This window comes from Dipodomys merriami, unplaced genomic scaffold (assembly GCF_024711535.1).
Source record: "Dipodomys merriami isolate MVZ:Mamm:240054 unplaced genomic scaffold, mDipMer1.0.p SCAF_55, whole genome shotgun sequence".
Classification (NCBI taxonomy): domain Eukaryota; kingdom Metazoa; phylum Chordata; class Mammalia; order Rodentia; family Heteromyidae; genus Dipodomys; species Dipodomys merriami.
Window position 1 is genome coordinate 8725779 of NW_027206124.1, and position 16163 is coordinate 8741941.

Consider the following 16163-nt stretch of genomic DNA (forward strand, 5'->3'; position numbering starts at 1 on the left):
CCACATTTTTTAATTGAGATCAAGGAAAGGCCAAATACAACTCAAAGTAGAGCTTGCTCATCCAGGCACACATACTCACACAGCACTGCTGGCACTGGGAACCACCCAGCCCTGCCCCTCCCCACAGGCCTCCAGGCCAACGATGCACACAAGTGGGGGGACAGGGTAACACAGCGCCGCCCAGTGGTGGAGCTCCGAGGAAGGGGGAGCAGCTCCGCGGCAGGGAGCCAGGACAGCAGGACAGGATCCAAGGAGCGGGCAGAGGCTTTGGGGCCACAGGGCATGAGGCACGAAGAGCCAAGAAGGGGAGTGGTAAGAAACACAGCTGGAGGATGGCTCAGACTCCCAAAAAACGTGGCCTTCACCCCAAAAGTGAGATGTCATTCAGGAAGGATGAGCAGGGAAAGGCCACCACCTGCAGGAAAAAGTCCAAACTGCTCTCTGGCCACAGGGCTGTGCCCCAACCCCCACCAGCTGCAGCATTTGCCAGCTTCTACACGATTCCACAGGGGACCCCCAAGCACACCACCACACACAGCCCGGCCCACCAGCAGCTCACGCCAGTGAGCCTCCCACAAGGCCTCCCTTCCCCCTCCCACACTCAGCACGGGGAAGCTCCCCCGGGGCGGGGGTGCCACCACTCAACACAGCCTTCCGTACTTAGCACCCAGCACCAGACAAGTGCCTAAGGAAGGGCTTCAAAGAAAGGACCAGACAACTCCGTCAGCAAATGGATGCACTCATTAGTAAAGAACAAATAAATTAATCAGAATAAGAAATGGACTCTTATCTCCAAACCCCCCCCCCAAGTGGTGCTGTGGCTCAAGCGGTAGAGTGCTCGCCTTGAGCTGAGAACACAAGGACAGCACCCAAGCCCAGAGAGTTCAAGCCCCATGACTGGCTGACAAAAAAAAAAAAAAGAAAGAAAGAAAGAAAGAAATGGCTATAATCTTGTTAAAACTGCCCACCAGCTTTGAAGAGCCCAGAAAATTTTATGAAGAAAACCTAGGCAGACCACACACAGGAAAAGCAGGATGGCCTGGTGTGAGCTAAGCAGCAGCACAGGCCCCTCCCCAAAAAAAAAATTGCTGTGTGTCCAAGGTTACTTCAATTCAAAAGCTCTGATGTGGATGAAACAAAGGAGCAAAGACTAATCAAGTCAAGAGCTGCCATCAAACCACACAGAGCAGCAGGGAGCCATGGGGTCAACACACCACCACAAGCACACAAGCCACAAACACTTAACACCAGTTAACCCAAGGCCTTGTGCAGGGACTCATGCTAAGGTAGTGCTACAGAAGGTGACCAAGGCACTGGGTTGCAGGGAGGTGCTCACAGGGAAGTAGAAACAATAAATGAGATGCTAACAAGATGGGAAACAGTATAAACTCTCCAGATAACAGCAGAATGGCTGAAGGAACATTCCATCTTTGAGAAAACAGAAGAAAGGACTTATTTAAAGAAGACTGCAGCCGGGTACTGAGCTGGTGGCTCATGGCTGTAATCCTAGCTACTCAGGAGGATGCGATCTGAGGATCGCAGTTCAAAGCCAGAACAGGCAAGAAAGGCCATGAGACTCTTATCTCCAATAAACCGCTCAGAAAACTGGAAGTGGTGTGCTGTGGCTCAAGTAATAGAGCACTAGCCTTGAGCTGAAGAGCTGAGGGACAGTGCCCAGGCCCAGAGTTCAAGCTCCATGACTGACAAAAAAAAAAAAAAATTGCAAAGCCATTAACAATCACTTTAAAAAAAAAAAAAGTAGTGCCCCAAGAAAAAATGTTTACAATAAGTAGAAATAGACAGATACAGCGTTAAGATAAGCTGCTTAAGCCAAGGTCATCTAAAAAGGAAAAGGCACTGTGGAGGCCTACCAAAGACACGGGGTGAACTCCTCTGGCCGCCAGGAAGGGTCAGACAGCAGCCACACAGGTTTGTTTTCCTCTCCCTTCCTAAGCCTGGGCTGAAAGGCCTGAAGCAGGCACCCCCAGCCGACACAGGCACACTGAAGTCTAAGCCCAGCCTTCTCACGTCCTACTGTTGTTAACCGTGGGCACGCATTACCCCCGAAATACTCAGCCCCCACCTCACAGGGTGCCATGAGAAGTGGTCATACAATCCACAAAGAACACCTAACACCACACCTGGTGTACCGTCATGCATTATTATGCTATCGGGGGGGGGGGGGGAGTTCTTCCTGGGTCAAGGTAGAAGCTTAATGTGAGTCAGTGGAAACCTCCACCCAGTTCAAGTAGGGCCAAGGGAAGAGCTCAATGAGTTCAAAGGGGAGCGCTCAACACAGGTCTCAAAGCCATCTCAACCCAGGCCAAGGGAAAACTCAACTCAGACCACAACCCAGGTACAGGTGAAGGGGAAAGCCCGCCCATACCACATGGAAGCTCAATCCAGGTAGTCACCAGCACAGACATTACCCCTGTGTATCCGCCTGGCATGAGGACTCATACTCAGCCACAACCTCTGTAGAAAGCGCGACCTGTTCCACAGGTTTTCAGAAACTACACAAGACCACACAAACTACGCTGGAACACTCTCCTTCTGTAGGATCTGCTGCTATCACTTGCAACAGATTTTCTTCCTGATTCACCAAAGTTCTGGACCTGGGTCCAGCCTTACGGGAGCTCACTCTATACTGTGACTGAATGAAATAATCCGAAGTAATTTTCATTATCAGTAAAAGTGTTTTCCCTCCAACTCAGGAAAATGGAAGCGATAAGAAAAAGTTAAAATGAAAATAAGACTTCTCTCTCTACAGAACAGATCAAATTGGCCAAAGCAAATTTAAAATGTCACTGAAAGTAACTGTAAATTAAATGCTGCATACTAAAGATCAAAAAATGACTTTGTTAAATAGTTATTATACTTTAATATTTGGTTTATGTAATGGAGACTGTTTTCAAGCACAGAAAACTTGAAAAGTTTTAATGGCTCCTGATAGAATTGACACACTCAAAGAAATCCACATCTTAGTAATTCAACAGACACTTTATTGAGTAAATAACCATGAACAAACGAAGAAAAGCGTGTGCTTTGCTGAAGTATTTAATGGACTGATCTAGAAGGACATTAAAGTAAAGAGAGAGCAAATGAAATTCAGTGGCCTGCGTTCACAAAGGTCTCGGGGGCCACCAGAGAGACACACAGTACAGTGGACCGGTAGCAGAGGCTGGGATACGTGTCGCCCACGGACAGCCAGACCACACCAATGATGGGGACGACCACACTTGCTAGGAAACAAATTGCTAAATGGTGAGCATCAAAAGAAGCTAGAAATAAAATACCAGCAAAGTACACAAGCAGCCAGATGCCTGTAATCTTAGCCACTTAAGAGGCTGCGATTGGGACGCAGTTTGAAGCCAGTCCAGGCAGAAAAGCTCACGAGAACCATTGTTACTGGATAGCTGGGCACAGTGGAGCAAGCCCGTCATCCCTGCTGGGATGGCAGTCGGGGAGCATCAGAGACATACCCGCAAAGAAGGGGAGCCTAATCTCAAAAATAAAAGCACAAAAAAAAGGGCCAGGGGCCTGTTGAGGTAGTGCACCTGCCTACCAAGTTTGAGGAGAGGGAAGAGGAGACGGAGAAGGGGGAGCAGGAGAGGGGGAGGAGAGAAGAAGGGGAGGAGCGGAGGGAGGAAGAGGCAGCAGCGGCCCACAGCAAGGTTAATACAGATTTGGGTTTACAAGTAGGAAACACTTTCATGTAAATCAGACGGTAGTTCCTAAATGTGACAAGTATGGTAATAAAACTAAGTTCAATAAGGTCATCCCAAAGTCCGACTTGGCTGCACTGTCAAACAAAGCCCACTTGGATTCAACACAATAGGCCCTCTGCCAGTGCCTCCTGTCAACTGTCCCTGGAAACCATTTCTAAACGGCCTGGAGAATCAGACACAGCCACAGCAGTCAGCAGAGGGGCGGCCAGTGAGCAGTTCCACACCGAGAGGGCTGAGGAGGTCGCAGATGGTGAACGTGCGTGCGCCTCCCGGCCTGCAGGCTTCAGATGCCAGCCTCTCACCCAGCCACTTGTGATCCTCATGATTCACGGACAATCCCGGCGTCTACTCACCGCCACACGCCAGCTCCACTCGCCTCATTAGACCTGAGCCTGCTGTGACCACAGGGTGTGCAGAGAAGAAAGGGGCAATGCCGGGGAGTGAGCAGACAGGAGGAGGCAGCGGCAGGGAGCCCAGGCCTCCATCAGGCCCAGAGATGGCAGGAGGGAGTTCCAAACGGCTGCAGTTCAGACAGAGCACAGTAATTCACTTGCTGCCGGATTTCAAAGCGTCACCCACACATTGCACTTCCAGGCCTACAGCAGAACTATCACAAAGGAACAGAAGCCTGATTAACCTCCCCAAAGCACAGCTCTCATCATTCCACTCCCCTGCCCAAAACCTGCCACAGCTCCCAAGTACCCACAGAACCAAGTTCAAGTGTCACACATTATTCACACTTTTGCAACCATTCGCACCAGTTCCTTGATTTGACTGACAAGGACGCCAAGGCAAAGATGGATTCTGTAGTGACAAGGTCTGCAGCTGACAGAGGCAGGCCTGAACCAGGAGCTCAGCACCTCCACTGCCAGGGCTGTTTTGGGTTGGGTTTGGTTTGTTGGGTTGTTTTCTGTTCGCTTCAAAACCCAATGCCTGGCCCGGCAGCCTGCCCGCTGAAACCTCACCCATCTTCACTCTTGGCTTTTCCTACTGCTGCTTTCTTCACAGAAGCGCCACTCCTGCAGGGTGCAGGCTGGTCCCCACTCTCTCAGACTCGGCTGGCATCGGGTCCGCTCTATCCACTGGCCGACCCAGAGGCCATCCGCACCGTGAGCATCTTCCAGAGTGTCCGGCTGCACACGCCGCTTCACGCACAGCCCAGGGCGCCGCACTGCCTCCCCCCTGCTGCCGCTCTCTGCTCAGGACAGCCACGGCGTCTCCACACCCTCAATCATGCCAGGAGGCAAGAAACATCCAGGGATGCCAGGCCCAGGGAGCCCCCCAGCTCACGCTAGTGCTTAGCACTATCCAGCACAAGGCAAACACCCTGAAGCATGAACAGAGTGCAGAGCAAATCCGCTGTCGTGTCGTGTGCCTTCTGCCGAACACGCCCATCAGTCTCTCACCATCAGACGGCCGGCCTTCTGGGCCCCGCCAGGCACCAAGGCCTTTCCTCAGTCACCTCCCGGTGCCTACCCCCAGCCAAGCAAGCTCCCTGAGCGTGCGGTACCCACCACCCACCCTCCCCAGGAGCCTCAGGGCAGCTGGCAATGCTGTTCCTTGGTGACAAGTCCTGTCATGTCAAGTACCAGGAGTCAGATGACGAGACGCTGACCCAGCCTGGCCTGGCTAGCAATGCTCCCCAGCCAGAAGCCATCAAAGCGGGCGGGGTAGCTCACACCGCAGTGAGAGGACCCTAGAGGCAAGCCCGTACACTTGGCTCAAGATCTGAGATAAAGCCTTAAGGGCTGGCCTTCGAGACCGCAAAAATCACCCTGATGCTGCAGGGGACAGCGACAGAGATACACGTGGAGAACAAGGCAGGAGAGGGCAAGCACCCAGCAGCGCCCATCGCCTGACATACACCACAGGGAGGCGACCCTTCGCCTCACCACGCCTCCCAGCCCACTCAGGATGCTAACCAGGGACCAAGGAAACCAGGGAAAAGCACAGAAATGCCAAGAAGAGATGAGCTGGTCACACATTGCCTTGAGCCTCTTATTTAGCCAGATGCCAGCAGTACATCAATACCAACATCCAGGCTGTGCCCCATAGCCCCCGTGCTGCCCATGTGAGGGAGAAGACAGAGCTGACCTTTAAGTAAAGCATGTGATCATGGGACATGCCAAGAGACACCCCTGGATGGGCCCAGGAAGGGCTCACCATTTAATGATCTTAAAAATAAAAGCCCCTGCCGGGTGCCAGCGGTCACACCTGTCATCCCAGCTACTCAGGAGGCTGAGATCTGAGGATCGTGGTTCAAAGCCAGCCCAGCAGTTAGGTCCATGAGACTCTTATCACCAATTAACCAGCAGAAAACCAGAAGTGGCTCTGTGGCTCAAGTGGTGGAGCACTAAGCTGAAGAGTTCAGGGACAGCACCCAGGACCAGAGTTCAAGCCCCATGACCAACAACAGCAACCAAAAAAAAACAATTAGGTCATTATCAATATATTTTTGCTTTTGTTTGTTTTTAAAGAAAAGAGCTAGGCACCAGCATCTTACACCTGTAATTCTAGCTACTCAGAAGGCTGAGATCTGAGGATCGCAGTTCAAAGCCAGCCCAGTCAGGAAAGTCTGTGAGACTCCTATCTCCAATTAATCACCAGAAAACCAGAAGTGGCACTGTGGCTCAAGTAGTAGAGCACTCAGCTTGAGCTGAAGAGCTAGGGACAGTGCCCAGGCCCAGAGTTCAAGCCCCACAACAGAAAGAAAGAAAGAAAGAAAAGAAAGAAAGAGAGAGAGAGAGAGAAAGAGAGAGGAAGGGAGGGAGGGATGGAGGGAGGGAGGGAGGGAGGTAAGGAAAAGAAAAACGCTCCAATGACAACTTCTGGTTCTTGTGCATTAGGGAAGTTGGAGTCACGGCTGCTTGGCAGATGGATGTGCTAAATACACTGAAATAACCTAACATGGTTTGCTACGTGTTATTCGAATCTCACTTCAACTTTTTTAAGAAGACGACTGTTCTTGAACATGTAATGATACGTACACCACTCGGACACTCGGCAGGGCGCGTCTGCTAAGCATCTCCTTACCTGGGTTCTCCTTGCCAGGTAGACACATCAGTAAGGCAAAGAGCACAGAGCGCCAACATGCTCACACTTGTTCTTTTCAAAGAATAGGAAGGAGACAGTACACTTACACACACCTATATGTCCTTACCAAATATGTGCAGCCATTTCTGGAAGGAGACCAGAAACAGCAGGGTGGAGGCTGGATCTTGAGGGAGACTTGTCACTGTGTGAGCCATCAGGGAGCATCTCAGTGCCTCCACTTTGTATTAGAATGCAGCTCTTTCAATTAAAATAATGAGTGAATGAAAAATAAAGAATAAGTACTACTGGGCCCCAGACCCTACAGCAAGGCTTCAGAATTCCTAGAACCTCTTTTCCCAGCCCCAGAACATCAACAAACACCATTTTTATTACCAGAGTTTATGTTGCAAGTCAACATGACTGTTAAACATGTCTAGGTCTTGATTAAGCATATCAATTAAATATTGAGTTAGATAAACAACTCTAATAACAATTTTAAGCAAGGAACATTTTCAAAACTTTACACAGCTATTTTAAAAATGATGGTTAGGACAAAGGTGGCAACGTGAAAAGCTTATTATGTAATATTAACTGGGAATAAAAGGCTAGCCTGGGGGTGGGGACGCCGCATGGCTATGTGCCAGGCCATGATCGTGCTAACCGTGCCCAGCACTGTCTTCACACACCTCCAAAGCAGTGCCACCCATCTCTCAGATGACAACACGGAAGCTGATGGCTCTCATCAAAAGCAGGGACACTGTCCAGGTTGCTCTGCTGATAGATGGCTAAGCGTGGCTGCACTGGACCCCACCCAGACCCATGTCCTTGTCCCCACACTAACTGAATCCCAAGATCCAACCCAGCCAAGGCGACAGGGTAACTGGAAATTAAGACTTCTTGCTTTCCATAATGTAGTTGATCTTATTTTTAGAACCTAAAACAAATGCATGGGTTCAATCTAGAGTTAGCCCATACAACCTAGTGAGGGTACTCTACGCCACCCACACAGGACTTGGAGATGAGGCCCACACGCAGGCCACTGACGGCAGGTGAGGTCATGGGGGTTGGAGGGTCCCAGTCTGACAGCCTGGCAACTGCACACACACACACAAACAGGAGTGACAGTGCACAGCACAGGCAGAGTGATATCTTTAAGCGCAAAGTCCTCACCAGAAAATGAATCAGCCAACACCTTCAGCACGGATTCCCAGCCTCTAAAGCCACAAGCATGCCAGGTGTGTAAATCATGGGCCTGGTGTTCGATCACAGCAGCCCCGGCAGATGAGGGCGGTCACCTTTTTGTTTTTACATTTTTAGAATATCTTCTTCTAAGAAAAATGGCCTTGTGGGTCTTGTCTGTTTGTCTGTGGGGAGTCCTTTTTGGCTGTTTGACTTTTGTTTGCTTTGTGTGTATTCTGAGACAGGGTCTCCCTGTGTAGGCCGTGGTAGTCCAGACTGTAACTTATCCTGCAGCAGCTTCCCAAGCGCTGGGGTTACAGGCTTGGACCACTACTCCCGGCTGACATCCTGTCTTTAAGCATTCTAGACAAGTTTGAACTTTTTTTCTTTAGGATCAATTTCAATATTGTATAGAATTGTACCAGAAAGTCCCAGAGTCTGTATTTTCCTCAAGAGTTGGCTAAAAGCCATCAAAGCGTCACCTGGCCCCATCACATCTTACACAATAGAATCAGGGAGTGGGGGAGGTACCACGCTTTGCTTTTCTGCAAGAGCCCAGCTTCTTCTTTATTCTGAAATGTGCCATCCAGGGAACCCAGGAGGGATGGCCACTGGCCCGTCCAGCACTCCCATCCCCCACGCCACTAGACATCAGACAAGACACCACAGTTTCTTCATCAGCTTGATTTGATCCCATATCAAATTTCTTTTGTTATTCTTTTTCTACTTTTTTTGTTTCCTGCGTCAAATTTCTAAAAATGAATTTTTTATTTCCCTACCGAAACACGTAATATAGTATACAACATAGAGGACCCTAAATTAAATCAAACCGTTGCTACGCTGGTTTCCAACAGGCAGATGGCCCCTCAGCCTTCTAATCTTATGCAGACGGCCCTCGGTGTTTTCCAAGCCTCACCTTACTCCTCTGCAAACCGTGATCACCAGCTCCTACCACCCCACGTGTCACACAGACTCAGTGACAACTGAGTAAGAAACCTGCAGGAGGGGCTTTGTGAACACTGATTGCCACCCTGGCAGGGGACGGCAAGGCAGCGCAGTGGCCAAGTAGTCAGAGCACCACAAGCAAAAGGATTCATTACATAGACACGGAGCTAACTCCTCAGCACCTAAGGATCAGCTCCCAGCGAGACACCACTATCACATCACCATACTACCACCACCATACCACCACACCACCACCACCGCTACTACCACCACACCACCACCTCCACCACCACCACCACCGCTATCACCACCACACCACCACACCACCCTTACCAACACTGTCACCACTGTGACCCAACTATCACCATTACCAGTCAATGGCCCTCACTACCATCTCCATCACAGCCTTTACCATACCATCACCAACATCACCGAACCATCCTCTGATATCACCTTACCGTCACTATATCATCATCTGTCACCATCCTCACCATTACAGTGACCATGACACTCAGCTCTGTTAAAAGTAATTCTTGCTTTCTGTGAGGAAAGGAGGATGCCGAGCTCACTACCAACCTGGACTACACTTCAAAGAGACGTCGGCTTTAGTGATGACAAGACGCAGGCCAGGTGCCTACTCTTGGCACCGCAGGTGGATGACCAGCACCTGGCATGTACACGTGACTCGGAGCTTAGATTCCTGATGACAACTGCTGAGCCAGAGAGCCACCTACCTCCAGACGCCTCCCAGGGAAAAACAAACCCCTGCCCAATTAAAGGCCCTTCAGTATTGTTTCCTGCGACCTGCAGCAAACACGTAGCCCAGGCAACCCTTACCATGTGTACCCATGTTGACTGTCGCCCCAGCCACCCGTTAACATGTGTACCCCGTGTAGACTGGTGAAGCAGCCGTTGACAGCTGCTGGCCCCTCCATCTCCAATGCACAGATGCGCTGTTACAGGTTCCTGGAGTTCACGGACTCATGGTTCACTGCCATGGCCTATGAGAGACTCACAGTCCATACCAAGGCAGTGAGCACAAACTCAACCCTATTCAAGAACACGTACAAATGCTGCAAGAGCAAGGAGCAAGCGAGGAGTGCCCAGCAGTTCTTACATCCCCTCTCCACTCTCCTTCTCCTCCCCCTGGAACACAGAAAACATATGCCAGTCTCATAATTACCCAATCATTTAATACCCAAGTCTACAGAAAGTAGAATACCCAAACCTATAGAAATTTTAAGAGAAAAAAGGCAAACTGCAAACTGTTCCTTTAAAACTATACAGTAGACTTAAAAACACATTTTATATTTGCTCTTAAGATTACATACCACAATTCATTACTCAATGGAAACAAGCTCTCTGAAAGGGCCTTAAAAGGGTCCTATTAAACCAATTATACACTCAACTGTATTAAATGAAATACTTAACTTTCAACAAATCATATTCACTATGGTCGTTTGAAGCTAGTGATATTACATGCTGCCCAAACACCACACCTAGCAGTGAAAATGACACACACACACACACACACGCACACGCACACGCACACGGAACTGACCATGTGATGTACAAGAGCCCAACAGACGGCAGGACAGCAGAAAAGGCGCCATGGAGAACTTCGTGGACTGGCAAACACTGATTAACACAGACTAAGTCAGATGAAAAGAGAAAGCAAACTCTACAACAGATCAGTGGAACAAACAATTTTTAGTCTACTGCATTTATAACCTTTTCAGTTTCTGCAGCTTTTAAAAATAATCCCATTGATAATATTGCAGAAACCTATCAATGAGAAAATAGCACAGAGAACTGGCAGACATGCTCCTCGTGGGGAGGAGGGGGGCACAACAGAGGCCGCCGACACTAGGGAAGTCCACAGACTGGCAAAGACAAGCTAAGAGCTAAGAACCCACGATCTGCAGACCAGCATGGGCGTGTAGCCCTTGCCTGTCCCACGTGCACTGCTAGGGCTTACACTGGAGCATGGACCTGTGGGGCAGGCAAGGGCTACACGCCGGTGGAGGTGGTGAGGGGTGCTCTGGAAAGAAAGCAGAAGACAGGCCCAGCGGGAACAGGGCATGCTGTTCACAGCCCAGTCAGGACAGCCTGATCAAGAGGTGGCATCTGAACAAGGATCTGGAGGAAGCAAGTCAGGCAGAGCTCCAGGGCTGCAGGAAGGGAGTGTGGAGGCCCTGGCCATGCTGGTGTTCCCCACAGAGGAAGGAAGAAACGAGACACCGGCACCCATCTACAGAGTGGACATGAGGAAGCGTCGCCCGAAACTGAACTGGCTCAACAGGCTCAGACTCTGGAGCTCAAAGCGGTCCGCACCTCTGATCAGAAGGGATGCAAGCAGGCCTCCCTAAGCCACTAGGTCAGAAACAGAGGACCACAGGAAAGAGACAGACAGACAGCCAAGTGGAGGTACGGAGCAGGGGGACAGGGCACAGCAGGGAAGAAGGAGGCGTGGGGAGAGCAGGGGAGAGGAGGCTGGGGGAGGGAGAGAGGAGGACACATCCCATCCTTAGAGACCAGCAGCGGGCTGTGGCCCAGACACTAGTGCATAGGAATGATGGAGGAGGAGCTCCCACAAAGACTAAGCAGAGGTCTGTGTCCTGTACACTGGAGTCTTTACATTCTAGTAACTCACAGCGGCCCTGTTCAGGTAGGCAGAGTCCAGAGCTGGATTATCTAGTACTCTCTCTGTCTTTCTCAATTACCTCTTCAGGGACTGTGTTCACCTTTCCGTGAACACACTAGCACCAACAGGCACACACAAGCATCTACTCACACTCCAACCCAACGCATGGACATGGAGCTCAGAGCAGCCCCAGGTGCTGTGCGTGGCATGGGCTGCAATGCCCATGTCCGGCCACTAGAGGGAAGCATGGGGCGCTGGCTGGCTGACTGCCGGGAAGGAGGCCACAGCCCAAGTGAGGCATCCCTTCAGCAAGCCCTCTCTCTCCACCTGGCCCAGAAGGCAGTCTCGTCAAACACCCCACACACACCAGGAGAGGAGCACTAGTAATGCCCCGTGTGATCGCCGCAAGGCTGCCAAACCCACGGCTTCCTCAGCAGGGGACCAGTGGCGGGGGGCAGGGAGCACCAGGGGCTGGGGGGGGGGGGTGACTAGCACGGAGTGTACAGCGGCAGCAGCCGTGAGCTCCCGTAGGATCTAAATACACCGCTCTCCCTGCTCTGGTTCCGAGGGCCATGAATCTTGACTCCTCAGCAGTCCGGCCACGCTCTGATCGCTACGCTCCCCAGCTGCTCCCCTAACCTTGTGGTCCCCAGGTTACAAACTACAACGAAGCTTCTCTCATTCCACAGGGAAAACATCCAATCATTCAGCCCCCAACTCTATCAGCCCCACTGAACAGTGCCTGGAAGCCACTGCCCCAGCCACCTACCCCCAGACTCAGCTACCACCCTGACTTCCCTCCCTTCCCCGTGCAGCTGCCCGAGGGGGAAGGGACCTGCCCAGCCCACTGGCGGCACCCGGATACAAGGCTTCAGGCCTTCTTGCCACGCTGACTCTCCTCAAGCCCCTGTCCCCAGGGGGCCAGGACCTTCTGCAGCCGCTTTCCCTTCCTCCACTACAGCAGGCTCTAGGCCTGCAGCCCTCCACGCCCTGGCCCCTCTCCTCGCCTGTCCCCAGGGGGCCAGGACCTTCTGCAGCCGCTTTCCCTTCCTCCACTACAGCAGGCTCTAGGCCTGCAGCCCTCCACGCCCTGGCCCCTCTCCTCGGAGTGCCCTCCTCATCCCCAGGCGCCGCCCTTTGTACAGGCCCAGGGAAAGCACCCTCCTCCAGTGGGGCTTTGCCAGCACCCACCCTGAAACAGCTGCCAGACATGCTCCTCTCCCCAGGCACCAACTGCCTTTTTGGTTTTGTTTGTTTTGTTTTTTGGTGCCAGTACTTGAACTCAGGGCCATAAGTTCTCACTCCTTGTTCACTCAAGGCCATTGGAGCCACACCCCCACTTCTGGCTTTTCGCTGGTTAACTGGAGATAAGTGCCTCATGGATGTGTCTGCCCTGGCTGGCTGCAAACTGTGATCCTCAGATCTCAGCTTCCTCAGTAGCCAGGATTACAGCCACCAGCAATGGCACCAACTGCCAGCTGATGGCTTCAGAAGTACTAGAGGTGCGTCTGTCTGTCTGTCTGACTGTCTATCTCCATGCTAGAATGCCACTTCCTTGGGAACAGAGCCCATGCAGGTCTGGCTCCCTGTTCCTTCCCAATGCCTACAAACAGCAGGTGTTCAATAAACAGAGACTATAGGAACTTCACATGAATTACCTCCTTCCTGCCTCCAGGGCCCTGCAAGGCAGGCCCGAGGGTCCCTTCGCAGTGGACAGGCCCGAGGCTGCCACCTGGACAGTCAGTCACACGCCAGGAGCCGGGGCACGGCCCATACCACAATGGGCGCTGAGTGCGAGCGGTCGGTCGCTGTCTCCCGCTATCGCAGGCCCAGCAGGGCAGGGCTCCAGCAGACATGCGTCTGCTCACCTCAGCTCTCCCCGAGCACAGCTCCCACCTTTGTCACCTTCCTCCCTCCATCCAAAGCTCTGACCCTGGAGCCCAGACAGGATGCTCACCTGGGGAACAGGAGCAGCTGTGTGCCTGTGTTCACAGGGAAGGGAGACGCCTTCTGTCCTGCTGCTTCTGAGGCTAGCAAGTGCCAGCGCCGAGCTGCACAGCGCATCCTCCAGGGCCCAGCGCCGCAGGGCAGCCTCAGGAGAGCGTGTGGCTCACATAGCGCCAAACGGCACTCCGTTCACCAGGCACACGCGAGAAACACCGCCTCCAAGTGCCATTTCCTCAAAGCAGGCCATCTTTGTATGAGTAAATATTGAGTCAACGGGAAGAGAGGAATGAGCTGTTAAGTTCTATTTGCTACTTTCATCCCTGGGCTCCTAACAGAGCATAAGCTAAACAAAGAAAGCAGCCCTCGGCCGGACGTTGGTATTTAGCAGGTAGGCGCGTTTCTGGGGGCATTCTGCACACCAGCGATTTGCTTCTCCAACATTGGCAAATATTTGCCACTTCGGGCTTTACGAAATGTGAAGATAATGTATTCCACTGTCCTCAGAGCTACCTTTAGGCTTTAGGAAAACGAGCAATTTACTGCCTATGTTTTCTTTTGCCACTAAATATAAACCCAGTAATTGTTTATCTTTGAAACCTCTGGCCTTAACTTTCTGGTTTCAAATTTGATATTTAAATAGAATTCTGAAGAAGGGAAAAAAATCCATAACTGCACCAACCTACCAAAATAATTTGATTTTGACATGCTAGCCTTCCAACCTGCCCACACAGGCTCACATTCTTTTAACACACACTCAAAGCCTTATATGGAAGTATGATCTTATTTTCCAAACAGTGCTCCACTGACAAAGACCACAAGAAGATTCCAGCTGCTACTCCAAGCCTGACCAGAACGGGACACCTATCAGATGAGTCTGTTACCGGCTGACATTTCCTGCTGCCGGCCTGCAACTGGGAACAACTAAACACAACCAGGAAAACACTGATTCACTTAGCACTGATCACTAAAGGAACCATGCTATAATACGCAGCATTATAAAAACCAAGTTATCGGGGAATAGAGACACACACTTGGAATCCCAGAACACGGGAGGCTGAGCTTGGATGATCATGACTTCGAGGCCAGCCTTGACTATGTAGTGAGAACATTTCAGAAAACAAACATACACAAAAACCAAAGGAAAAGGATAAGACAAACGGAAGTAAAAAGAATAATGATGATGAAAGTACATGGTGGAGACATAGTAAGCGTTTGCAATATGCCTAGCACTCTCACAAGCACTTTTACAAATTCTCTTATTTATCTGCAAACTCGTCCTGCTGTCATCAAGTCTTTCGGATGAACAAGGCACAGGTTCTCATGACAGCAAACTCGCTCAAGTTCTGTACCGGGCAGCCCAACACCTGAACCCGCTCTCCCAGACACCAGTGGAGTCCTCCTCCGATATCCAGAGGGCAGAGGAGCCCCTGGCATGCCAGGAGAGAAAGGGCCTCAGACCCCTTAAACCGCATCCCCCTTGCACAGTTCACCTTGGTATCCTGTCTGTGTAGATGGGACGTGCAGCCACCCAGTCCTGAAACCAAAACTACAGGCAGCTCCCACTCTTCCCCACTCCTGTGGAAGGATGCTCTGCAAATGCCATCACCAGAGTTCAGACACCAAAGAAAAGTTCTGTTGTCCGTATTAACAGAGAATCGGTGATACACCTGCCCACCAGTAGAGGGCGTGTACAGCACCCGTAGGTGTCCACAGAGCTCAGCGGTGCTCTATAAACGACTGTATGAAAACATACAGTTAAAAGTGAGGTGCAGAACAGTGTTGCCATCCACATGGAGAAGGAAAACATCTAATTCAGACTCCAAAGCCTCTCTCCACGCTGCTGCTAAGTTACCGAGGGAAATATATGGTTCACTGCAAAGACGTGGCAGCATCAGCATCAAGTGATGGGCGTGGCTACAACAAGCCAACGCCACAGGCCTCCTACAGCAAAGAGCATCCACCCCTGGCGATACCTTATCAGGAAGGAGCACTGACAAATGCACACTGACAGACATTCTGTAAAGAACTGCCTATGAGATCAAAACCACGAGAGGCGGCTAAGCCACTGTCCCAAGGCAGCCGACACCATAGACACAGGATGACCAAATGAAATGTACAGCCCCATTCTGAACTGTGGACTAGGAAAAAAGATAAAAAGCATATTCTTGGGATAACTGGAAAAATGTAGATATGGATTATATCAAGAGTATACTGTTCAAAGAGTTTCATATCAATGCTCCATTTCTTTGTTTTGACAACTGTACTATGACTATAATGGGAGAATGTTTTTACTCTTTGGAAATACACACGAAGGTCTTTGGAGACAAAACATCTCTACCCACTCTCATGCTCTCACACACCGACACACACACACACACCGACACACACACACACACACACACACACACACACACACATGCACATGCAGAACGTGACAGAGCAAAATGTAAGCAACTGGCACACACTGCAAAGGATATCTGAAAGTCACTTAGACTATGCAACTTTTCTCTACGTATAATATTCCATCCAACATATTGTTCAAGACGAAAGCAGCACAGGCCCCCTCCAGAAGGCAACACTTGGAATAGTGAGAAGGCAGGGTAAGGGGTTCATTTCCATTATACACCCCGTGTGTGACATCCGTGTTACGGTACGTAACATACTGTACATTCATGAATCAAAAAAGG

General features: G+C 50.8%; 1 protein-coding gene across 1 annotated transcript in view; it reads right to left on the reverse strand.

Moving 5' to 3' along the window:
* Positions 1 to 16163, reverse strand: part of Tbc1d22a (TBC1 domain family member 22A) — a 305311-nt gene that overhangs the window by 263333 nt on the left and 25815 nt on the right. The window lies entirely within an intron of this gene.